The 25,454-nt window shown below is 41.2% G+C and overlaps 1 protein-coding gene across 9 annotated transcripts in view; it reads left to right on the forward strand.

Moving 5' to 3' along the window:
- NSUN3 (NOP2/Sun RNA methyltransferase 3) overlaps positions 1-25,454 on the forward strand; it is a 165,068-nt gene that overhangs the window by 61,428 nt on the left and 78,186 nt on the right. The window contains exon 11 of one of the 9 annotated variants that reach the window (XR_011047714.1): positions 9,134-9,174. The exons of the other annotated variants lie outside the window; for them this stretch is intronic. The gene's annotated coding sequence lies outside the window, so the exon portion shown is untranslated. Of the gene's footprint in view, positions 1-9,133; positions 9,175-25,454 lie in introns of those variants that run through there. 9 annotated transcript variants of the gene reach the window in all.

The following is a 25,454-nucleotide window of genomic DNA, read 5'->3' on the forward strand; positions in this document are numbered from 1 at the left end:
CCATGGTGTCTCTACTAAGCGTATGCTACTTCTTGCCCCAATGTTCTGTAATGGGCAAAATATTTTTTTTTCCCATTCTAAAAGCCATTTCTAGATTTCTATTCCAAGGATACTTCATACACCATGACAGTTTAAAGACACTATTATAGCAAATGTTAAGGGGTTCTGCAGCTTTTTCTGTGCCTCTTGTGGAAAATATATACTATGCTAATTACAAATGCACTTGGAGGACTGCAGATTAAAGTAACAGAACATGATTTTTCCAGCTCCAATTTCATCAGAATAATTAAACATGCCTTCAAATCCTTTTGTATTCAACAAAGTACATACGTTCTTAAGAGCCATTGAGTTTTGTGCGACTTAAATGCATGCCTGAAGTTAAACATGTTCTTAAAAACTTTGAATAGAAAGAAATTTGAAATAAGTGTCTGAGTTCCCCATGGTCAAAGCTCTCATGCAGCTTAATTGAAAGCAAGTTGGTTAACAAGAATAGTCCAAAGCATGAACTCTTTGAGACCACACTGAAGAAAAGCATTACAAAAACAACTAGTACAGTCAAAACTTTAAATACTATTACTAGTACATTACACATTATTGCTTGCTTTCCTTCCTTAGTCTAATCCTGAGGGCAAAACACCAAACATTCTTAGGGAGTGGAAGTGCAGAAAAGGCTGTTGTGAGGAAGAGGCAGTGACTCTTCACTGGAAGAGGCATCAGATTGCTTCGCTTCTGGTGTAAGGAAGCATAGGACTGCACATAGATGAATTTTTTTAGCATCATCATCCAGTGTGGGATGCAATGGCACAAGTTTTATATTGGTGTTCTTTGACTGAAGCCTAATGATTCAGATCAAAATAGAGCAGTCTTCAAAAGCTCACAAAATTAATATACAAATTAAATATGAAAACACTGAGGAATCCAGTTAGGTGGTGTAGATGACTTCCCACATGACATCAAGTGTGGGATACAGTATTTTTCTATGAGTGATTTCAATAGTTACAGTGAAAAGAAAAATCCCTGCATTTGTAAGGATCCTAAGGAACTCTGACTAGAATTAGTGAAGTGAGCTGGGGAGACAGTGAGGGTTTTGGGGAGCTGCATGTAATTCCCAGGAGTGGAAAGGAGGGCAGGAAACATCAGTATCTTTCTCAGAAATGGTTCCAGTTCAGTAGGAAAATCCAGCTTGACCTTGCCTAAGTGTGGGGACAGAAGATGACATAAGGAGGATCTTCAGTGTCTCATTAGGCACTCGGATACTTGTAGAAGGGAAAGGTTATGCAAATGAGCTCCTTTTTTTTTTTCCTAGACTGCTGACACAAACACTGATGAGATTTGGGGGAGATGTTTTAAATTAGAAACTTGGGAAGAGCTAACAGTTGCAGAAGGGTACTGAGGTCACCCAAAGACATCTGGTAGGACTGTCAGTCAGTAACATGAAGGCAATTTTGCCAAGTGTAGAGTAGGACAGAAAACTGAACTGCTTTGGAGAAGGAGTAGATGGAGGTCACAGTTGAATTCTCAAAAAGTAACAAGGTTACAGATGTGAACTACATCAAATTAGGTGTGAGGTCAAAAGAACATGTTAGAAATGCTGGTATGCACAAATGCTTATAAAAGTTTGTATAATTTCTGAGTTTAAGCATACAGCAAGTCAGCAAAATTTACAGGAGAAAGAAAAAGATACATATTGAGAGCTATGTTCGTTAGGGGTCTCCAGCAGACAGTGAATATAATCACCTCTGTTTACTGGGGCCTCTGTTTTTAGGATGCTGTCTGATTTCATCCCTCCTCCCCCTGCATGTTTGTCCGTTCAGTCTGTGTCCTGCTCCCCCTGCCCCCCCCCCCCCCCCCTCCCATTTTCTTTGTTCAGGAGCATTCAGTCCATGAATACGATTTCTTTTGTTTCTATTTGTTTTGTCACCTCTTTTTCCTGACTACTAGCACAGGCTTTGCTGATTGCTTTCTGGTGGATTTTAGTGATTGATATTGGGAAAACACCTAGAGATTGCTAATGTATTAAAAAATACAGGGGGTATTCTTACTTTGTCCGTTGCTCCACTGACTTCAGTGTGTGGCAGTATTTTCTTATATCAGCTGAAGACTTCCTGTCTAGGAACAGCTGGTTTGCAAAATGGGGCAGAATGTGTTTCAAGAACAGACCTTTATGGAATGTTGAATGGACAAACAAATAAACCAACCTGCTCTCTGGTACAACATGAGACAGAAAATGAAATCTGAAGAGGTAAGAGAAAAACAAAGCTATGATCTAAACATAGGAGTATAGTCTTTGAGTGAAACAACAGGTGTTTTTGTTCTGTTTTTTTTTTTTCTTCTCCTTGTCTCAGTCCTCAGACTCTGTTTGAAAGTCTTTAAAACTGAACCAGCATGATCTGAAGTGTTCCTCCTGACTCATTAACCTTAGCCTGGTGATATGGTCAGTTGTTTACAGCAGTGCAATTCATCACTGCAGACATGTATGCAGCTAGAAATGGGCCCAACACAAAACCCAAACCTGAGCATCTGCACATTTCAGGGAAGTGAGTTATATGGCACAACCTTCAGAACTGACACTGTCTTTATTGTGAGTTCAGGTAAACCTCAGATCTAAATCCAAGCAGAATCTGAGCTGTTGTCCCTTCAAAGTGTTATATTAGACACACTGAGCTGTGGCAGCAGAGGATGAACTGGATAAGGAAACCATGCTGACAACAAAGCACATCGCTTTAATACACAAACACGTTGGAATTCAACCTAGCTGAAACCTTTGACATGGCTACAATGACATTTCTACAAGACTCCTCACTGAGCAATCGTGCGTTGCCACTTCTTAGGGATGCAGAACTCTTGACTATGTTATGAACCTTGATACTCACAAGGATAATGCAAAAAATATAGAATATAATGTGGGTGTGGAATAGGTATAAAATATATGAATGAGGGTGTAAGAGAGATTTCTGTGGAATATTCTCATTATGTCAGGACTAGTTACTTTCTGGAGGAATGGTTTTCCTCTTGGTTATACGTTAGCAAGGTTTTGGGGAGTATTGTTACACTGGAAATGGCTGTACTGGATGAATCAAGAACTGCTCTTGACCCTTATTGTTTAGAATTGGACAAATCTGCAGAAAATAAGGTTCTTGTTGAAAGTTCCCTGTATGCAGACAGTTACCTGCCAGCTGTCCCACTCCCTGGATCTTTACCCCTGCCCCTTTCCTGGGCTGCAGTTCAATGGCAGTAGCATATGAGGACATTTGCAGGCCTTGTTGTCCTATCAGGTATCCCATCATAGACTGTTCCACTGATCCTCTTGCCCTGTTCTCCAAGCCTGTCCTGTCTCCAATTTCCATTGTTTCTAATTCGAGTAAGTTATTTGGTCAGGGTTATATGTATGTACATAAGATGGACTGTGTTTGCACTTTTGCTGTATGTATGAGTTGGGCCTAGGTTCCTCAGTTATTTGCTCCAATATTACTTGATGGAGCTGTATTGTGATTTTTGTCCTCATCTACAGAGCTGTCACTTTGTTTCCTTTAGGGAATCAATAGTCAGCATTCAAAAGGTGAGGATTCCTTATATGTGATGTCGGAGTAAGTCCATGGAAGTAAGCTTATTGGAAATGGACAGAGGGAAAATCATGAGGAAAGAAAAAGAAGTCAGACAGGTTTCTCCCTAGGTAACTACTTACACTAGCATTCGCAGTGCTTTGGGCTTCTAGTTCTTCGTGCTGAGTGCTGGGCTGCAGTATTGCCTAGTAAAGATTAAAAATGTGGTGTCCTATAAACTCCAGAACATCAGTGTGGGCCGGCAAGTGTGTGAACATTAAACCTGAAGGATTAGGAACACAGGTGTGTGTGCCAGTAGCTATGCATGATATGAATATTAATACTCTTAGTTTCTACATTTTACACAAAGTGTGTGTGAAGGGAGGTGCAAGTTCTTTTTCCAGCTGCTGTGCTAAGCTGTTGTTTTGCACACTGTGCCTGGTTACGCCATTACCGCAAAGGGTAACTGATACAAGTCAGCTGGGATTTGGCATTTGTCTGGTACCCTAACATGTCAATGCTATAAAAGGTTTAAAGCCTCATGAGCTGCAGGAGTGTTCAGATTTGTGAGACCAAACTTCACTAATCCTCTTTTCTGATTTGTTCCTATAGTCCAGTGATTTGTGATCCCCCAAGAAGTGTGCAGACCAAATGGCTCTATTTACAGGAAAAGGCCTATAAAAAGAGAGAAGCCTGGACCTGAAGCTGCAAGGTTGTATAGTTTAGGGAGGAAAAGGTGGGGGAGGCTGGTCCTGTTGCTGTGTTGCTCAACACAAAGGTTCAATTTCCTTGACAAATGATGGACACTGCCTCCAAAATTGGAACTCTGATCCCAAAGGGGCCCTGTGTTTTTATAACATAAAGAATGGTTATTAAACTGTCAGAGGGTTAATAGTTTCAGCTTAATAATCTTGATAGATGGTGCACATTTCACCAGTGCTCCAAAAGCCCACAATGAGCTTTAAAATATTTTACTATTGGCTTGCCCTTCATTTCCCAAGGAAGTCTAAGGAGAACTCTTCTTGCTAATAAATTCTTTATCATAACTTAGCTGGTTTTCCCCTTATAGAAGGGAAATATATCCTTTGCTGTGCTGTCTGATTAATCGGTCTGATTTTATCAGGAAAATTAAATTTTCTTCTTTATCTAGGAAATTATTTAAAGAGATGTGAGCAAAATCCTAACCCATAAGCCTGATGACTATTCTGCATAAGCATCTCTACGCTTTATTAACTTATTACTTTTTAAGTGATTTCTGTCTGAAGGATTTCCTTCAACTGTCTGAAGGATTCCCTTCAACTTTGAGGGCCATTTGTCTTCTGTTCTCAGGATTTCAGTATGACAAATGGGATGTCAGATATGCCTTACTGTAAGACCTTAAAGGATTCATATAGGGTAGTTCTTACCCTTACCTCAAAATGCTCTGTATGAGGTAACCTGTAAAGCTGGCCAATTTTGGTGACCAAAACAAATATCTCAACAGTTTTACAACAGGTAGAGTAACTGTACTCTTAACTGAAGTAGTTCTTAAGATATCATTGATCGTTCAATGAGAAAAAAGAACTAATAAAATATATGTGTATATAAATATTCATGGGAGTTGATCCCAGTCATGGAAATTGTAATCTACAACTAAGGATTAAGATAAAGGAGTGACCTGGCAATTTCAAAACAATACAAAACAAACAAACAAGCCATTGCTTTGCTTCTCTTTGCTTAGACTTGTATCAGAAAAGGAACATGTCTCCAGACGTGCAGAGCTGACGAAGATGCACAAGCATCTCCATTTGTATATATCTTTTGTATTTTCCAAAACTAATGCATGCTGAATCTGACAACCAGGTGGAGGGACTCCGCTAATTGGCTTACTATTTTCTAGCCATCATTGACAGAAAGGGCAACAGTTTGCAGTGAGGTAGGACTATGAAGGATATAAGCCCGCATGCTTTAGATCATAAGCCCTTTTGCAGTAGCCTGTGTTCAGGAAGAAATTTTTGCACAGGTTTATGGTATTGTGAAATTATGTTTGTTATGGAACTTCTTGTGCTTTCTGGGAGTGATTGTCTTCAGAGATAAGGTATGGGTTTGATATGGCGGTTCTGCTACTAGGGCAATACTTTTATCCTGACAATTGTTCCTGCACAAAGCTCCTAAACAAGATGGAAGACTATAGTGACATGCCTGGTGAGGTGTATCAAATCTTGTGCTTCCTGGTTTAGCTGAAAACGGGCTTGTTGTTATCTCCTTGGAACTCTAGGCTTGTGTTATTATTATTTCAACTAGAATTTCAACATTCACACCCTGCTGATGGTTAGAGGACAGTTACCAGAGTTGGTAGGTTTCTACCCTTTTATACAGAATTGCCATGGCATTCTAAATAATTCAGCAATCAGAACCTTAGCTCAGAATGGTTAAGGTTGAAAGGGACTTCTGAAGATCATCTAGTACAATGCCACTGCTCAAGCAGGGCCATCTACAGCAGGCTGCCCAGGACCATGTCCAGTTGGCTTTTGAATGTCTCCAAGGTGGGACACTTTACAACCTCTTTGGCAACCTGTGCCAGTGCTTGGTCAGCCTCACAGTAAAAAAGTGTTTCCTAGTGTTCAGAAGGCACTTCCTGTGTTTCAGTTTGTGTCCATTGCCTCTTGTCTTGTCAGTGGGCACCACTGAAAAGAGCCTGGCTCAGTCTTCTTTACACCCTCCCTTCAGGTATTTATATACATTGATAAGATCTCCTCTGAGTCTTCTCTTCTCCAGGCTGGGCAGTCCCAGAACTCTCAGCTTTTGCTCGTGATGCTCCAGATGCTCCAGTCCCTTCATCATCTTAGTGCACCTCCACTGGACTCTCTCCAGTAGCTCCATATCCCTCTTGTACTGGAGAGCCCAGAACGGGACACAGTACTCCAGGGTACGGCCTTGCCAGTGCTGAGTAGAGGGGAAGGATCACCTCCCTCAACCTCCTGACAACACTCTTCCTAATGCAGCCCAGGATATTGTTAGCCGCCTTTGCTGCAAGGGCATGCTGCTGGCTCACATTCAATTTGGTGTCCAAAAGGACCCCCAGGTCCTTTTCTGCAAAGCTACTTTCCAGCAGGTTGGCCCCTAGCATATGCTGGTGCTGTAGGGTTGTTCCTCCTCAGATGCAGGAAATTCCTCCCCAGGTACATGAGAGCTACTAATTGGTAGTTGATCAGGTTTTTCAGTTCTTCACACATGACATTGAGGGATAATTTGCTGTCTACTAAAGCAGAATAAGTTATGACAATAACGCAGAAAACAGCATACTGTAAGGTAATACACACTATAAAGTTCAGAGGAAGACATTATAACATATGTGAAAGCCTTTTACTGATTGCCTAGAAAGGGGATCTAGAGATAAAAAATAGCTACAGGAAAGGAAAACAGAAAATACAAATGCTACAGAGTTCTGTTCTTGGAGACTCCTCATTTATGGCTCACTTCTTTCTTTTAAGTTTTAATGCTTCACAATAAAGCAGATTAAACACTCAATATTTGTACATAACAGTTTGAAATGTATGTCTTCATAAAATTAAGTGTATACTAGAGCATGGAGAAGGCTGTCCATTATTTTTATGAATAACTTTGATATGGATTCAGTGGTCAGGCATAGCTATATGTGAGATAAACTTGAGGGGAATATGGTGTGGAAATAGCCATGGTGCCACCTCCCTTATCTGTAAGAAAAATGAAATATCCTAAACCTCACAAAGCACAAAGTCTGGACAAGTATCTTACGGTAAAAGACGAAACAAACCAACATGCATTCTGTCCTTCACTGTCAACATGATGACTCATAAGCATTCTTTTTCCCTGCATCTTCCTCGTTTTATTATCATCCTGTCTGAGCTAAATGACCTGTGACAGATGACAAATATAGGATAGTTGATGGACAAAAATCACGCTCAAAACTGGATGTATTGCAAGAGTATTGTAACCTGCTACACTGAAGCTTAACAGAAATGCAAAACAATTTTTTCTTCACACTGGGGCAAATATCCAGTAGTTGATTCAATTGAGTGCAGGATGAGTCTTTACTGTGTTAGACTTTTCTGATTGAAAGATCGGTTTGTGACTTTGTATGGAAGGTAACTACAGTGGCAGCTGACTGGTTAAATATGTGATGGCAGATCAGACTCAATACTGCAATAAACGTAATATAATCTTCCTGCATTTTGTGTTTCACTCCCTGAGGTTTTGGAGATATTTCAAGTTTTGATCTTCACTGTGGAAGTTGGATGCTTGCCTTACTTAAGCCCAGGTGGCAGCATCATTTTTAATTAGGACAGGACTTAAACAAATGCTTTAGTGTTACCCTGTCGTGGAATGGTGCTGAGTTTCTTTATCTGAAAGAAAGGAAAGTGAAGAGGAAAGGGTGGGGCCACATTAAGTCTTCAAATACATAAAAAGCATCTATGAAGAGGAAAGTAGTAGTCTGTTCTTTGTAGTCATGGTGGATAGCAGAGGAAGCAGGGGGGTTTATGCTGCATCAGGAAAGACTGATTTACACACTAGGCCAAAGCTTGCTTGTGTGGGTTGTTCCTTGGGGGATTGGGGGGGGGGGAAGCACTATATTTTTAAAGATGAGGTTTATGGAGCTAATTGTATAAGGAGGTTTTCGCTCTTCCATCGTAAAAGATTTGTAAAGAACAGTTTGGAAAGCCTGTCATGAATGGCCTAAATATAATGTTCCTATGTTGGGACAGGGTGGGGGCTAAAGTCAATGACTTCTTAAGGTCCCTTCTAGCTATATTGTTCTATAAACCTGTGCCACCATTTGAGCTGGGCACATACTAAATCTGCTGCCAGTTGCATTTTTCTCCATGTAAGTTTGCAGTTTTTCCCATGTAAGGGAAAATCTTACTCCTTCACAGAAGAGATAACAAGTTCTTCCTTGTGAGGCCATCTTTTATTCTTTTGCAGTATGATAATCTGGTGGCAGCCTGCCTTTTTTTTTAGGAGCACTTGAATAAAATGAAAGTAGTACACGTTAATTGTAGTCCCTGAGTTTTGTAGCTCTTTCTCTGTAGTTGAACTGTTACTTATGGTTACAGCATACTTCTTGGTTAGTGAGTTCTTATTTTTATGTGTTACTTTCAAACTCCATGTGGGTTAGGCAGATTCTTTGCGTAAACTGATGCCGTTCTCTTGTCTCCATGTAAATCCAGCATTTGTTTTATTGCTGATGTCCCAGATGGCTCTGGGATAGGTCTCTCTGGTGCTATGTTATGGCTCCTTTCTGTCAAAGATTGTTGGAACAACAATGGTATCAGTTCAGTTCTGCTCCCTTCTTACAATTCCACTTAAACGTTGCTTAAATTTAGGGGCAGGCGAGTGATTTGTTCGAAGTTAATGATAACACAGTGAAAGGATAAGGTAGTTTAAAGATGAGGCAATTTTACTCATCTTGTCCAAAAAACTTGTGACTGAAAGACGATGTTGGGTTCTTCAGCGGCTCCTTGAATTATGGTCTGGCTCACTTAATTATTATTTATTTATTTGTTTGTTTGTTTTTAATTCTGTGTCTGGCAACTCAAGGCTGTTGCTGATTTTTTTTTTTATTTGACCTGCAGAAGTAATTGTTATTATCCTCTCTTGAAGTACTTTTCCTGGAAATAAGGTAAGATGTGCACTTTCTGCCAATTTTCAGCAGCTTGTTAATGCTAATCCCAAGGATCATTTTGTATCTTGTCTCTGACAACAGCATCAAATTACAAACCGCTTTTACAAGAAATTCAAGATAGCAAGTCAATATTTTACAAAACAACTTGGGTTTTCACTGGGCAGAATCGGTTTGCCTTGCCTTGCACCACTTCAACAACTGAGCTCAGCTGAGGTTTGCATGGATTTTCACTGGGAAGATAAAGGTCTCTAGCTCTGGAATTAATTTTCTCTGAATCTCACTTTCTTTTGACCAAGTTTATATCTGATGGCCAGTGCTGTATGGCTCATAGCTCTGTTGGACAGTGGTTTGTGTAAATTTTATTTTTTGTATGTTAGAAAAAGGGCTTATGTGCTAGGGGAGATAAATTCTCTGTTAATGTTGGCATCGTCTTTATGCTCCAGTGGTGCTCTATGCTTCAGAGGTGTGAGGAGGCTGTAAAGGCTATCTAACTGCCTGGCTCAAGGTCCTCCCAGATGGAGGAAACTTCAGGCATCTATTAGTCCATCCAGCTATTTTGTGTCACTGGGTCTCAGGAATGCTTGGAGCATGGGCAGTCGGGAGAGCCAAGCTACAACCATAACTTAGAGCAGCTTCAAAGGTCTGAATGTTGGAGAGGGTGCATAAACCACACCTTGTCTCCCTCTTGGGACTGGCTGCAGCTGAGCTAAACCCACAGTCCTGGACTGCTGTAGTTAGGTGTATTTTATATTTGCTTTACCCAGTTGTTGAAGCCCTGATGATGTGTAATGAGTGGGATTTGAAATCTGATATATCTGGGATAATGCATGTTAAAATGACTGACTATGGCCTGTTCAGAAATAGTATGGAGTTGATATGATTTTTGTAGTGTGGCTGGTAAGGTGGAAGTGTAGTTGTCTTGAAAGCATATTCACTGGTGTTCTTACTAGCAAAATTTTAAGTGAGGAAGAGGATATTCTCCCCTTCAGGTTACTAAGTCAGCTTACAGAATACCATGTATGAACGTCTAAGCATCTTTCTGCAATATAAACAGTTTATGGACAACTTCAATTTGAGAGATGTATACTGACTGTGTCATGCAGGCAGTAGTGAAATTTTTGTCAGAATTTCTGAAATACTAGAATTTTACATTTTCTTAGATCATATGTGTTGCACTCAGCACCCAGTAACTGCATTTTTGTACTTCAGGATGATACATTAAGAAATGTTGATCTTTAGCCTGTTAGATGGTGGATACATAGGCACTACTAATGATTGCCTGTGGAAACTCAGAAAGGAAAGAGGAGCTGTTTGAGTGGTAGGAGCTATCCTGGCCTTCCTCAGGGGCTGATTTCCCAAAGCTGAGGAGAAATAGATGGAAATTGAAAGGAAAATGTAATAGAAAACTGTGAATCAACACTTGCTGTTAAAAAGACTTTCTTAAACAGTTAAGATCTCTCAATTCTACAATAAAACGTAATCATTGCAGGAAAAAGCCTGTTCTGGAATAAGAGGAAGTAGTGTAACGTACAACAGACGGAAGGAGGAGACATGGTGGTCAAAGCGATCAAAGACGTTAGGAAGTGGAGAAGATGGGAAAGTGCTTCCCAGGAGAAATCCATGCCATGACAACAGTGTTTTACAGATTAATGTCTACAGAAATTTTAGAGTCTGTTAGAAATAAAATTAGGGAAATGGAAGAGACCTGTTGTACCAGGTGCAGGTGCCCAGGTGCTGGCGGGGGGCTGCAGGGTGGACCCGGTGAGGAGTGGCCGGGGCTGCCCCGTGCCAGACACAGCTGGTTCCAGCCGGCTCCAACCGACCCACCGCAGGGCACGGCTGAGCCCCACAGCCACCACGGTAATTTTGAGGAGGTTGTTGAACAGTGTCTCTGAAAGATTAACACTTGATGGTTTTAGGTGCCTTTTATCAAGGATGGGACAGTGGGATTGAGCGCGCCCCCAGCAAGTTTGCCGATGACACCAAGCTGTGCAGTGTGGTCGACACGCTGGAGGGAAGGGCTGCCATCCAGAGGGACTTTGACAGGCTTGAGAGCTGGGCCTGTGCAAACCACATGAAGTTCAACAAGGCCAAGTGCAAGGTCCTGCACGTGGGTCGGGGCAATCCCAAGCACAGATACAGGCTGGGTGGAGAATGGATTGAGAGCAGCTCTGAGGAGAAGGACTTGGGGGTGATGGTTGACAAGAAGCTTAACATGAGCCGGCAGTGCATGCTTGCAGCCCAGAAGGCCAACTGTATCCTGGGCTGCATCAAAAGAAGTGTGGCCAGCAGGTTGAGGGAGGTGATTCTGCCCCTTTACTCTGCTCTCATAAGACCCCACCTGGAGTACTGCGTTCAGCTCTGGGGCCCCCAACATAAGAAGGACATGGAGCTGTTGGAGCGAGTCCAGGGGAGGGCCACGGAGATGATCAGATGGCTGGAGCACCTCTCCTATGAAGACAGGCTGAGAGAGTTGGGGCTCTTCAGCCTGGAGAAGAGAAGGCTCCGGGGAAACCTCATAGCAGCCTTCCAGTACCTGAAGGGGGCCTACAGGAAAGCGGGAGAGGGACTTTTTACAAAGCCAAGTAGTGACAGGACAAGGGGGAATGGTTTTAAACTGAGAGAGGGTAGATTTAGATTAGACATTAGGAAGAAATTCTTTCCTGTGAGGGTGATGAGACACTGGCCCAGGTTGCCCAGAGGAGTTGTGGCTGCCCCCTCCCTGGCAGTGTTTAAGGCCAGGTTGGATGAGGCTTTGAGCAACCTGGTCTAGAGGAAAGGTGTCCCTGCCTGTGGCAGGGGGGTTGGAACTAGATGATCTTTAAGGTCACTTCCAACCCAAACCGTTCTATGATTCTATGATTCTATGAAATTGTATTTTCTAGTCTCTATACATTTTGGATTACTGGGGAAATTGCAAAATTCCTATTTCAAGATTAATTTGGTGATATGGACAGTAAAATTCATGTTAGCGTGATGTCTATCTCCAACTCAGTACCGGGCAAACAATGCAGACTTGATTTAATAAAGAATTGATAGATTTAAATAAAAGTAAATTCTACTAGAAGTGAGTTTTTGAAGAATGTCAGTCAGATTTATGGCTTTTTGATTAAGGGCTTCATTGATATCCATGAAAATATAATAGACCTAGACTAGACATTGATGTAGATTTTGATGTAATATCATCATTACTTAAAGATGTAGCACCCTTTGCGTTTGTCAGTGTGCTTTTAATTTATTGGGAACTTGCCAGATGTGGAAGTCGTTGTCAACAAGAAGCTGTTCCTCAAAACCAGAGTGGCACTATTGGTGCATCTTTATGGCCCATACCAGCTTCATGGTATTCAACATCCCTACCCATCATCTGGAAGTAAATGCACTCTTAAAAAGCTCATAAAGCTTATAGCTGATGCAAAGGGCATCGAAATGTTAAATAATGTTGAGGACAAATGGCAGTCTTGCAGATCTAGATCACTGACAAGCTGGGCTCCATTCACACAAAAGTGCCCTTCAAACAATATGGATTTCGATTCAGCCAAGCATAAAGTATCACAGATTTAGAAACTGTAGACGGAGGTGGTAGCTTTGAAATGGGGAACTATATCCTCACAAGTAGCAAAGGGCTTAGGTGTTGGCATTAGACAAGAATCTTAAGCCTTCAATGCAAGGTTGTGTCAAAAAGGCCAGGTAAGATCTGGGGCTGTTGATAAGGAGTTAAGGTGAAGGAGAAAAAAAGATTTTATCTCTATGTAATGCATTGACAAAAACTCTGTTGAAGCACTTTCCTTAGTTCTAGAAAAACTGTATTTTACAATCCAATGTTAAAAATTATGGCCAGTGTAGAAAACAGGCTCCAAAGCCATCCAGAAACTGGAGAAGACTTTTAGCAATGAGAAATGCAAAGCCAGGTCAGTGTGTGTAGGTGTCCTGGTTTCATGGGGATAAAATTTATAGAATCAAGTTTGTGTTAGATTTTGTTTCAGTTTGTGGCCAGCCATGGTGATCAAGGCCATTAGCAGTTAAGTCCAGGGCAGCAGACCCAGGCTGGCCCACAGGTGTATTCTATATCATTAATGTCAGGTTCACTATAAAAGGGAAAGCTTGTTAGGGAGGGGAGGGGCTTTTTTTGCTCTCTTCTCTCTTCCTTTTTTTCCTCCTTCTCAATGATTGCTGTCCTTGGAGTGACTTGCTGCAACTCTGTGGGCTAAGTATAATTTTGTGTGTTTTGTATTAGCATTGGTATTGGTTTCTTTATTTTATTAAATCTGTTTAAATTTAACCCATGAGTCTCCCTCCTTTTCCCAGTTCCCTTCCTCAGTCGGGGAAGGGGCAATGGGTGAGAGAACAACTGCTTATTGTTTAGCCCCGGGTGCGGGCTAAATGGAGACAGTTGGTATCAAAAAGATTACTTTGAGATGAGTTTATTGCAAAATATAAGTGCCTTTAGGAGAAAAAACACTGGGTAGTAATGGACTCTTCAAATTAGTATAGAAGGACACAGCAAATTAGTGGCTGGAAGCTGATGCCAGCCAAACTCAAACATAGTCATGATGATACACAGTTTTAACTGTGTGCGTTGTGGTCACTAGTACAAACTTCCAAGGGAAATGTTTGGGCTCTGAGTTGCTGTTTTTTGAAATCAAAACTGAATGCCTCTCTGGAAGACATCCTTTAGCTGTACAAAAGTTATTGGGCTTGTTTCATTGGTAACTAGGTAAAATTTAGTGGCGTGTGGTACACAGGAGGTCATTCAAAATTATTGTAGTGGTCTTGTCTGCATTTAAGCTCTATGAATAAATGTTTAAGTTAAGCTCAGCTCCTTCATTCTGTAAAGAATGATAGGCTGTTTGTATTTCATTTTATTCTCTCGTACAAGCGTTACTTTACAGCCTCCAATATTTATATACATGAATTGAGGAGATGTGACTCTGCAGTTTCTCATCCCTGAACCACGGTGCGGTTTGTGTTTGTAATCAGGCCAGCCTGACCTGTGGCTGGTTGCTCAAGGCCTGACTTGTGCCTGTCAGTTTTTGATGACACATTTAAGTACCAGGCAGCCCAACCCGCTCTGTTTGGAGCGAGTCAGCTCTGCCAGCTTTAATCACTCACCTTAGCATTGCCCAAAGAAAGGAGCAGAAAATGCCACTCAGCCAGGCTCTGAGGCCATGAAATTGTGTTAAGCAACACTCATGAAAATGACTGGATTTGCTATTTTAGTGTAAGTGTCTAAATGTTTTTGAAATTGAAATTTTCTTGTGCTGTTATGTGTAAAGGTGACCGCTCTGTGTTGGGCACTTGGCAGTCTGCTCCAGACAGCTAATCAGCTTGATTCATTTGGCAGGGTGGTCAGTCAGCACCTTCGCTGCAGTGCTAAAGCAGGATTGAGCTCTTCTCTGATTTGCGAGGATATGATGGCATCTACTAGAAATGCAGAACTTTCTGAAGATGCATTAGGGTTTTATTTTTGTGGCAGTAATATACTTACCAGGGGTACAAAGATTATAACCCTTATTGAGCTTGCCAGCAGCCATGCAGGAATAGGAAGGGCAATGTCACTTGAGGAATCCTGAGTTTCTGCTGGAGAGACAGGCCCAGAGGAATGCGTTTCTGCAGTCAGCTCTCTTTCTATCTCACTTTCATCTCGTGTTTAAGATTACAGAATGGAACAAAGTACGATTTGTGATGTCTGGGTGTTACCAGTTTGGCCACATGATGGCACACGAGTCAAATGAACATGACAGCCGAGGAACTGCTGTGAATGGAGAGGAATTAGGGCTCCAGTTCAGGGCTGTGGTGGTCAGGGTTTATCCTCCCTAGCTGCTGTTTTGATCTGCAATTTACCGTGATCACAGCGAGGGACGGTGGTGGTGTTTCAGGCACAAGCTGAAAAAATACTGCAAAAGAAGAACAAAAAGGGTCTGAAGCAGGAACAAAAAGCACGTCTGGCAAAAAAGTCAGCCTTTAAAAGGGGCTGGTAGCAAGAAAACTTGTTCTTCTTGTTGTGTTGTTTTGCCTTGTTTTGGGTTTCTCTTCAAAGGATCAGTATACACCCAGAAATCAGGAAACCCTTTTTATTTTTCCAGGAAATAATGTATTATACTTCCTTTGTGAGAGGTGAGGTGGGGGACTGGGGTTTTTTTTTTTTTGGTAAATGGTCTTCTAGCAAATAATGCTCTTTGCCTCCCCAGTGATATGGAGATGGCTGGTGAAAACATCTAAGTGTACTATAGGAGCAAAGTGATCTAGCGTGTTATCAGTAAGTCAAATAGTGTTTAACGAAAATCAGCCTCAGAAGTTACTATGAAATTTATACTTTGTTTATTACAGCTTCAGTGGTGTTAGTTCCTGCATCCTGCATTTATTTCTACTATCTGTAATTACTAATAAAACAGCAAAAGCTTGCTGGTATCATAGCTCTCACCAGTTAATATCTTTTTTTTTTAGCATAATTTGCAGAAGGACAGCTCCCAGTTGAATGGAAAATGTGGAAGAATGTTTCACGTTAATACTAATGATAGCAGCTAAAGACCCATAGCCCACGTAGCAATGCTGCATAAACATATGTAGCATTTTAATTAAAGACCAAACATCCGTGGGGATGTAGGAAATAAATGCGGGGGCTGTAGAAATCTCTGTGGGCTCTTGCATTTTACTATGATGCAAATACTAAGGACAGTGAGAAGTGTGTATAAAATAATTGTCAGGATGTTTGCAGCAGTGACTCCAAGTTAGCACTCCTTTTTCCGTTCAGAGTTGCTCTGTGGTAAGAGGTACCTGGCTGAAAAAAAGGAAGGAAACATGAATCTGAAGAAAGATTTGGACAGAGATTTTCAAAGGTTAGGCTAACTGCTGAGAGCTGATTATTGCAATATTATTGTTCTCCACTCCCCCTCATCACCCAATAGCTTTAAAACCCTGCTCTAAATGTGTGCCTCAGCAGAAAGACTGAACTACTTCACTTCCAGTTCACTTCTTGCAATGGGGAAGGAGGGTGATATCCCAGCCATACTGCCTGTCTTGTGTGGTCTTGGTTTCTGTGTTGTCATCATAAACATGCGGAGGTTGTGCGTAGCTGTCAGGAGTAACCTCTCAGGCCACCTTGAAAGATACTGTGCCTTTATTAACAATAAATTTGTGGGTGTACTTCTGGTTTTAAGCATGTCAGCAAAATGAAAGACAAAAGAAAAAAAGAAAAACCCGCACCCTTAAGCCCTCAGCATGTTCCTCACTGATTAGACAAAGCACAGTCAGATCCCTAAATGGAATGTGAAAATTCCCAAGCATCAAACAAATGTTTGACGTCTTTGTTAGTAAACAAACACAGTGCAGTTGCATTTCTTGTGACACTGAGTTATAGTACAGCGTGTTCTGCCTCCCTCTCTCTCCCTTTCCTTGTGCTTTTCTCTCTTTTTCTCTGGCTCCCATTGCTGGCAAGCTGATTCCTGAGGCCAATGACAACACCCGTGTCTCTTTCAAGTTGAGTGCATGTTATGCATTTGAGAGGGTTGCTTTCCTGCCCTTGGGTGCCCTGGCACGCAATGTGAAAGATGCAGGAGTTCACGGACTGCTGAGTGCTTAGCTGCTGCACTTTCCTAAGTGAAGGCAACTGGTGAGCAAGTACAGCAATTAGAAATAAAAGAAAATATTTTTCTGTGAGGAATGTTTGTTGACCCCACAGCTGTTAGTTAAAATGGAAAAAAAATGATGAAACTGTTTCTGTAGAGAGAGGAGAATTCTTATTTATTTTTTTTAGAGGCAAAAATGCTTTCCTACATAGAATTCGTTGTACCATACAGAGAAAACACCCCATTTTGAACTCATGCTTTTAAATGCACCTTTTCTAACTTTATCTTTTATAGTAAATTATCATTAAAAATGAGTTTTGAAAATGATATTCTAATTACTAGTGATACCTCAAGATGTATTTGTCATGCCTTTCCTTGCGAAGAATTTCATCAACAATCCACCAGCCTTTGCATAGTTATTTTTTGGCCCAGAATACAGTCAGCACAGTTTTCCAAATGAGAAGTAGAGTGCAAATCAAATAGAATCATAGAGTCATTTAGGTTGGGAAAGACCTCTAAGGTCATCGAGTCCAACTGCTAACCTAGCACTGCCAAGTCCACCACTAAACCATGTCCCTAAGTGCCACATCTACATGTCTTTTAAATACCTCCAGGCATGGTGACTCAACCACTTCCCTAGGCAGCCTGTTCTACTGCTTGATAACCCTTTCGGTGAAGAAATTTTTCCGAATATCCGCTCTAAACCTCCCCTGGCTCAACTTGGTGCTCAGAATTCCATCTAATTTGGCATTTAGAGAAAATACAGGCTAAATGTTCAAACTTGCAAAAATCCCTTGGGTTTTTCACTGAACACAGTGTTAAGACCTTGTCTTTGTATCTTATGCAATTAAATTGTCTTGAGTCCCTGACTGCCATAATAAGGTATTCCACTAGTCTGTATCCAAAGAAAAGATATATTCCTAATTTGCTTCTCTGTGGTACCCTTTTTGAAGTACACTGCCAAGAAGAGAAACTAAGTTTCACTGTAGTACTTGTCTTTGGGTAATATATTCTGAGGTTTGCATTGTGTTGCTTGCATGCCATGATGAATATATAAGTAAGAGGCCTGGAGTGAAATTGGAGCCAGATCAGGCTCTGTGTTCTTGCTTCAGATCACCTGTAATCTGTAATTCAGCTTTAGATCTAGTGGTTGTGTTGGAGCCTAATGCAGTGAGATGCATTTGATTTTGATGGTAGGCATGTCACTTCAGATAGATGTATGATGACTGGGTAAAGCAGGACTTCCTGAAAGATTACTTGAGTTGGAAATGATACAAAGCAGCAAAAGAAAAGTTTAGTTATACACATTCTTGCGGGGGAGGAGATGTAGTGCTGAGATCAGAAAAGCGCAGAAGCTTTACTGTGAGTGTAGAAAGGACATCCATACACCAAAGAAAGTCTCTGGTCTCTAGGAAGCGCTCTGTGAAATCTTTCAGTCTTAATCTGCTGGATGGCTGAGGAATCAGGGAGTCCACTACAGAGCTCAATATTTTGTTTCCCAGATAAATATACTTGAATAAGATGTTGTTTCCTGATGTTCTCTCTGGCAAGGCAATACTTCTGTTGCTCTGTTGGGCCTGCTGGCTGTTGCCGAGTTGCAAGACAGGAAAGTCTCAGGACCATCCTGTGAAGAATCCAACACCTAATGTCTCCCAAGTGCCAGCTGCCTACAGAATCTCACTGATGGCTGTGGCCAGAGGCACTGTGTCCCTTTGGGAATGACTCTCATCTTGTCTGCCTAGAGCCTGTCCGTGGCATCACTACTTATACACGTGGCAGTAGGTCCAGGAGAGCAGAGGGTGCTCTGTCCCCAGTGTTTCACTCCTGGGAATGCCAGACATGTGCCCTGCACCAATTTGAGGAGGGTCCTGCAGACAAGTCTCATGGAGCCACAGACTAACCCACAGATGCAGCCAATAAGGTACATTAATATGGATTAAGTTGTTGAGCTCCAGTTTGACTTCAGTTATTAAGTGAACTTTCTTCATTTCAAGTTGTTCCCAAGACTCCTTTTCCCTTCATACCCTTAAAAAGTGATCACATTATTCTTGGGTTGTTGCATATGGGTTCGAATGGAATTTAAACTGCTTGCCTGACAATGATGAATGAATCAACTCCAAATCCCTTGATGTGGATCAGCTATATAGCATAACAATAATATTGTTGTTTAACATTTATATTGAAGTAATACCGTGAGGAATCTCAGCCGTTCAGGGACCTATTTTGTTAGGAACTGAATAAAGCACATAGCAAAATGTTCCAAAGACACGAATGTCTAAAAGACAAGCTGTACTAGTTGAAGGAGACAAACAAAAAAGACAAGGAGTAGAATGATATAAATGACAGTTGCATCTTTATAGAGCTTTACAGACCCTGTGTGCTGCTTAATTTTCTTGCATGGTTGATCTGCCATGTTGATTCTGGATCTTGCTCAGCCCTTTCCACTTTCATCTTCTTTACCTGTGCTGTCAAACAAACTCTTAAACCTCAGTTTTTGCTGGCAAAGTTTAGAAAATATTGAAAAAATAAAGATGTCCAGGAAATTCCCCATGACACTTTATTACCTTTGGACCATACACTTTTAGTTGGCTTTCTGTACCTCAATGTCTGTATTCAAGCTTACTTAAATGAGTTCTATGCAAGATGTTTGTGAAGCAGTCTATCAGATTCTTTACGTAGATCCAACTGTATTGAATCTGCTATGTTCCCTCCCATCTTCAATTCATAATGTTTTCAAAATTGCAGTTAGGCTTGTCTGGAAATATTGTATTTTTCTTTTCTTTTCAACTGACTCATCCTTGCTACTGTGTCCTGCAGGGCAGGGGTTTTAAATCACTCAGCTAATTGGTCTAACTATTTTCTCTGGGAAACCAGTGCCACAAATTTTAATAAAAGCAAACTTAAGACTTATTTCAAGAGAAGTAGAGCATTCTGTTGACTGCTTTTGAAAGTCCCGCCTTGGTTGTACAGTGTTACAAATATGTTTAAGAAAAAGAAAAGGAACATGTCTTAATAAGATATTTAAAATTATTTTTTTATCACAAGGTAAACTTTTGGCTATATGCCCATGTGCACAGAGATACTAACAAACATGTTAAAAGAACATTGGGGCCCCAAGGCCACACTCCAGGAAATCCCTACATCAAGGTCCTGTATAAAAGCTTAATTCGTTTCCCTATATCCTGTCTATATTACGACACAATGTTCAGTTACTTGGTCCCATGATATTTGCTGCAATATCTCTTGACTTGGGAATTTTGGGTTCTCTCTAAACTCTTGGAGCTGAAGGAGCTCTACCAGCATGTGCTCTGCTCCTCACTCAGGCAGTGTTTGACCTGCCTATCACATTGCCCTCAAGTTGTTCATGTGCAGTCTTGACTGTCCTGGAAGATGCAATGATAATGTGCAGTGTCCAGACACTGAGGACAACCAAATCAGAGCTGGAAATTAAAATGTCCACAGTCAAACCAATGCCTCTATGTAATTAGCTCTTTTCAGGGAAGGCTGAGTAGACTAAAAATTGTGCACGACATACCTGGATGGCACAGGCAAATGTCAAAATGCACTAAAACAAAATACAGCCTCCTACTGACCTAGGAACAGATATTTCTTTCACTGGTATCACCAGGACTCTGCCCTCGTGTAGCTGCTTACCCATGAAGTAGTTAGACATCATCTAGTCAAAGGATATAAATACAAAAATGTTACTTTTTTGGAAAGCGTTTTTCTAGCCTACATGACTTGTACCATATTATTTAGCATCATTTCTGTTACTTTGTGAGCCCGTACTAAGCTGGAAGCATTACTTGATTATTATCAAATAGAAACAGGTCCATGTGCTAAATTTAAGTGTCCGGGGAAACCGAGTGATGTATATATACTTAAAATCTCAAGTTGTGATAATATGATCATGAATAATTCCAAATGATAAATGATTTGCTTTTCATTTTTTCATGTGAAGAGGATGAAACAAGACTGTGACTTGCCCTGAAATGACACAGTAATTGAGATTAGTGCAGGATTACTGCATTTGTCCTGACTTGACATTATATTAAGATGAGATAGAATTACTTTAAATCAGTGTAATGCTTGTCAAAGGCCTCAGACTAGCTGTCTTGGACTGCACTGCCCTCTACTTTGCAGAACAGGTACAGGCTTGGCCATTTTAGCATCTCCCTGCAGTGAGGCTCTTGCAAACCACATTTAACTGTACTTTGGATATGGGTAATTTTATGGAGTCAGAATGCTTTCTGGATAAGCTAGGGAAGAGTGGTGTGTCTCTGTCAAGTAACTGTAGGATTGCTGCTCAGCCAATTGGATTCCTGAGCAATTCAAACAAAAATTGTTTATGCATGGAAAGAAGGTTATTATGGGGCTGGATTACATTAAAGGGAAAAGCAAAAAGCCATGGGTAAAACTGAGCATAGAAATGCAAAGGGTTAGTGAGAAAAATAAATATATATGCCAGTAAATTGCTAAAACTGCTTGCTGTGATTATTTGAGCAGTATGTGAAAACACATTTTGAAAAATGATAATATGCCATTCTTGTGAAGACTGTGGTGTTGAAGAAAAATGAAATAATGGGAGAGGGGGATAAACTCCAAACACAATCTTGTCTTTTAAAGTACATACCATGTCCTGCATGTTCAAGTTTGACAGTGTGGTCTTCTCAGAGATGCCTTTTGGCCACCATAAACCTTAGTCAGGAAAACATGCAGCAGTGTTCGACAAAATGTGCAGGAAGGGGAAATTTTGTTATAGTTTATTGAATGATTGATGGTAATTTAAATCCAGTTCAGAAAAGCTGTTATGTTCTTGAATAATTTCTTGGCTAGTGTGCTAAGAAAAATGCATTGTATAGTGCTATTGCTGAATTTCAAACAATTTAATAACAAGAAGTTGCTTACTGAGGAACAAGAAGGGTTCCTCCAGAAGATGGGTATGTGATAGTAATTATGAGGGCAATGGACTGGCCCTTGCTTATATCTACTAAACAGAGGGGAACATTACAAAAGCTTTACTGATTTCAGGGGTGAGTTAAGCATTTAGGAGACAATTGCTTCTTGACTTAAAAGTGAGATTTAGGTATGGAGGGTATTTAAATGTATAAGCAGGCCTAAATAGCAAAAGGAAAGTCTGAAAAAGATTTTTGTCATTGCAGAGATTTCCGTTTCCTCAATGGAAATTTGTTATCAATGGAAATTAGGCTTCATAGTGCCTAAATTGCACCTGAGAATGCAAATATAACCTCCAAAGTCACTTAAGCAGACTAGAAGACATGGTGTCTTGGTTTGTAAAAAGAATTGTCAAGGACTATTTCCTTGAAGCAGAACAGTCCTCTGCAACAGGCAGGAAGTCAAGCAGGCATGGCAGAAGGTCATAATGAATGAACAGGGAACTCCTCACTGAGCTCAAATGCACAAAGGCAGCATACACAAGGCAGAAGTGGAGACAGACTGCCCGGAGGAATATAGAGATGCTGCCTGAGAGTACAGGGACAGAGCTAGGAAAGCCCAGGCTTAGCTGCAGCTGAAACTAGTGAGGGATGTGAAGGGCAACAGGATGCGGTGGTATAACTGCAGTGGCAGCAAAAGGAAGGTGAAGCAAAGAAAACACAAACCCACTGCTCAGTGGGGCAGAAGATCTAGTGATGAAGGACAGGGGAAAAATGTAAGGTACTTGATGCTTTTTTCTTTTTGCCTCCATTTTTACTGGTAAGGTTTGCCCTCTGTTTTCTCAGGTCACAGAGCCTGCTAATGTGTTGGAATGAAGCGTTATGTGCAGGAGAAGATAGAGCTAGGGAACACAAGACAATTGGTTATACAGAAGTCCATAGGACCAGACAAGTTGCATGTGAGGTTGCTGGGGGAGCTGTCCAATGTCATTGCGAGGATGCCATCTATCATCTTGGAAAGTTCATGCATCGGGGGAGGTTCCTGTTTGCTGGAGGAAAGCAGACTTCTCATCTCTTGTCAGGAAGGGCAAGAAGAAAGAGGATTTGGGGAGCTGTGGGCTGCTTAGCTTCACTTCAGGCCCTGGGTAGATTATGGAACAAATCCTCCTGGGCACTTGAATAAGGTGACTGGAAACAGCCAGTGCAGATTTACCAAGGGCAAATCATGCATCCTCTCATGGCCTCCTACAATGAGATGAGTGATTACATTGTTTGCCTTGACATTAACAAGGCCTTTGGCACAGTATCTGGTAGTATTGTTGTTGCGACTAAACTGGTGAGATATGGACTGCACAAGTGGATGATGAGGTGGATGAAAACTGGAAGGACTGCTGGACTTGGAATACTGTGATCACTGACACAAATGGATGGCTGACTGCTAGTGGCATCTCAGAGGTTGACATGGATACTAACGCTCTTTAGCCTCTCTGTTTACAACCTGGATGATGAGATACAGTGAACTCACAGCAAACATATGCTAGTAAGTTGCGGGGGGAGTGTGTGCTGTTCTGGAGGCCAGGGCAGCCTTTCAGAGGGACCTCAACAGGCTGGATAATTGGGCTGACTGGTACCTCCAAGAGTTCAGCACAAGGAGCTCAGCCCCTGTGCTGGGGTGACCCCATGCAAAAGCATGGGCTGGGCAGAGAAAATAGCTTTGAAGGAAAAGACCTGGGGTCCCAATGGACAGAAAGTCGACAGATTAGCAGTGTGCCCTTGCAGCAAAAAACGACGACCACGTCCTGGGCTATTAGCTGGAGTGCAGCTACCAGGCTGAGTGCAGTGATCTTCTCTGTTTGGCCCTAGTGAGAGCACACCTGGAGCACTGTGCCCAGTTTGGGGCTCCCCAGCACAAGAGAGAGGCTGAGGTGCTGGACCAAGCCCAGCAGTGGGCCACTGTGCCAGTCAAGGCTGTAGCACAGGATGTACGAGGAGAGGCTGCAAGAGCTGGGCTTGATCAGGGTGGAGAAGGGAAGGCTGAAAGGAGGGAGCCCTTATTGCTACCTGCAGCTGCCTGCTGGGAGGGTGTGGAGGAGACAGAGCCAGAGTCTCTCTTCAGAGGGGCACAGTGACAGAATGAGAGAGAATAGACGGAAGCTGGAATATGGAAAATTCAAACTTTATGTTAAGGAATTTTTTTTCACCTTCTTCATGTGAAGAAGGACGAACACCAGGACAGACACCGAAACAAGTTGCCCAGAGAAGTTATTTTCTTCACATCATGATTATCACATACTCCAAGGCTTTGTCCTCGCAGGATACTTCAGCTTTATCTTTCTGAAATTTCTACAGGGAACAGAGTCTTTTGTTGTCATTAGCAGCACTATGAAAATGGTAGGGCTCTGAACAGAAAGTGCAGTACAATGGACAGGCAGGGAATGAGGCTGAACAATTTAATATAAGGATTTTCAAATAAATTGCCTGAAATGCTTTGCGATTCTGGCAAGACAAGTATCTAAAGACACAAGCCCCTCCTTGGGGAGCAGAATTCATCTGGAAAATAGTTTTCAAATGCTTCTATTGCACAGTAATCCTCCTGTTCTCCCTGCCCACAATGGTTATTCTTTCTACTTGGAGTTAGCTATCTGGGTGTAAAATCCTGACTTCGTCAAAGCTGCTTTTAGTATCAGTATAATGAGAACATCACTCTGGCTTTTGGGACCCTTTGAAATAATTTTAAAAATGAGCTGAAGTTATAACCAATCAAAATGTATCATAATTATGTCTCTTTCATGTTAATGTCTTCATGGCAAAAGGCCTTTGAGGCTAAAGACTGATGAAAATGTGTATCTGTGTGTATATGCGATGTGTACATAGATACGTGCATGCCCACACACGTGTATATACACATACATGTTCAAAAGGACAGCCCTAAAACACTGGAGTCATGCTTTGGTGAACTCTCTGGTTAGGGAATAGTGCTAAATAGGAGTAAGTACGAGGGAATAACCTGGATACTCAGGTAGTATCATTTACTTGTTTTTGATGGATGTGTTTTTAAGGGCACTGCTGTGCATGCTATAATCTTGGCGATTTTCTCTTCTGACAATAAATTTGTGGAGCATGAATCTGTCACTCCTGTCTTTCATCTGCCTAATTTTACAGATGTGCTGAAATACCCAAAATAAATAAAAGTAATCAGAGAACCGTAGGTTCTGCGAGATAAAGTGGATGCTTACGTGTTTGGTTTGCCATCTGTTTTATTTTGGACCGAATACCTCTGTATTCAGTCCAAAACAACAGCGTGCATTTTTTTTTATTATCCATGCTGCCTGCCTCATATTTAATCACATTTTTGTTATTTTATTACAACTCTTAACAGATATGAATTAGGTAATTAAAAGTCCTCTGGAAAATTTTTAACACCTGTTCTGTGCCTTCAGTATTGCTTACAAAATTCAGAAAGCTGTGAAACTTTATTTTATTCAACAGATCATCATTATTTTAAAGTGCTACACTTCCTTTGCACTTCTATTTTGTGAGGAAGCTGTTGAAGTCAAAGAGAAAGCTGGCTGCTACTGGCTCTAATTATTACAAATTATGTGACAGTTGTTGCAGCAACAGACAGGAAAAACGATTTTTTTTTTTTTTTTTTTTAATGAAAATGATGTTTCCATGTTTGAAATGAAGGGTTGCTAGTGGCTACGTTTTAAACTGATAATTTCAATTGGCTTTACTCCATCAACCACAAGGAAAACACCTGGCAAGCTGCTTGATCTCAGCCAACTCTTGTTAACCTTTTGGCCTTCACAGT

The sequence above is a fragment of the Nyctibius grandis genome, chromosome 2 (genome assembly GCF_013368605.1).
Source record: "Nyctibius grandis isolate bNycGra1 chromosome 2, bNycGra1.pri, whole genome shotgun sequence".
Taxonomy (NCBI): Eukaryota; Metazoa; Chordata; class Aves; order Nyctibiiformes; family Nyctibiidae; genus Nyctibius; species Nyctibius grandis.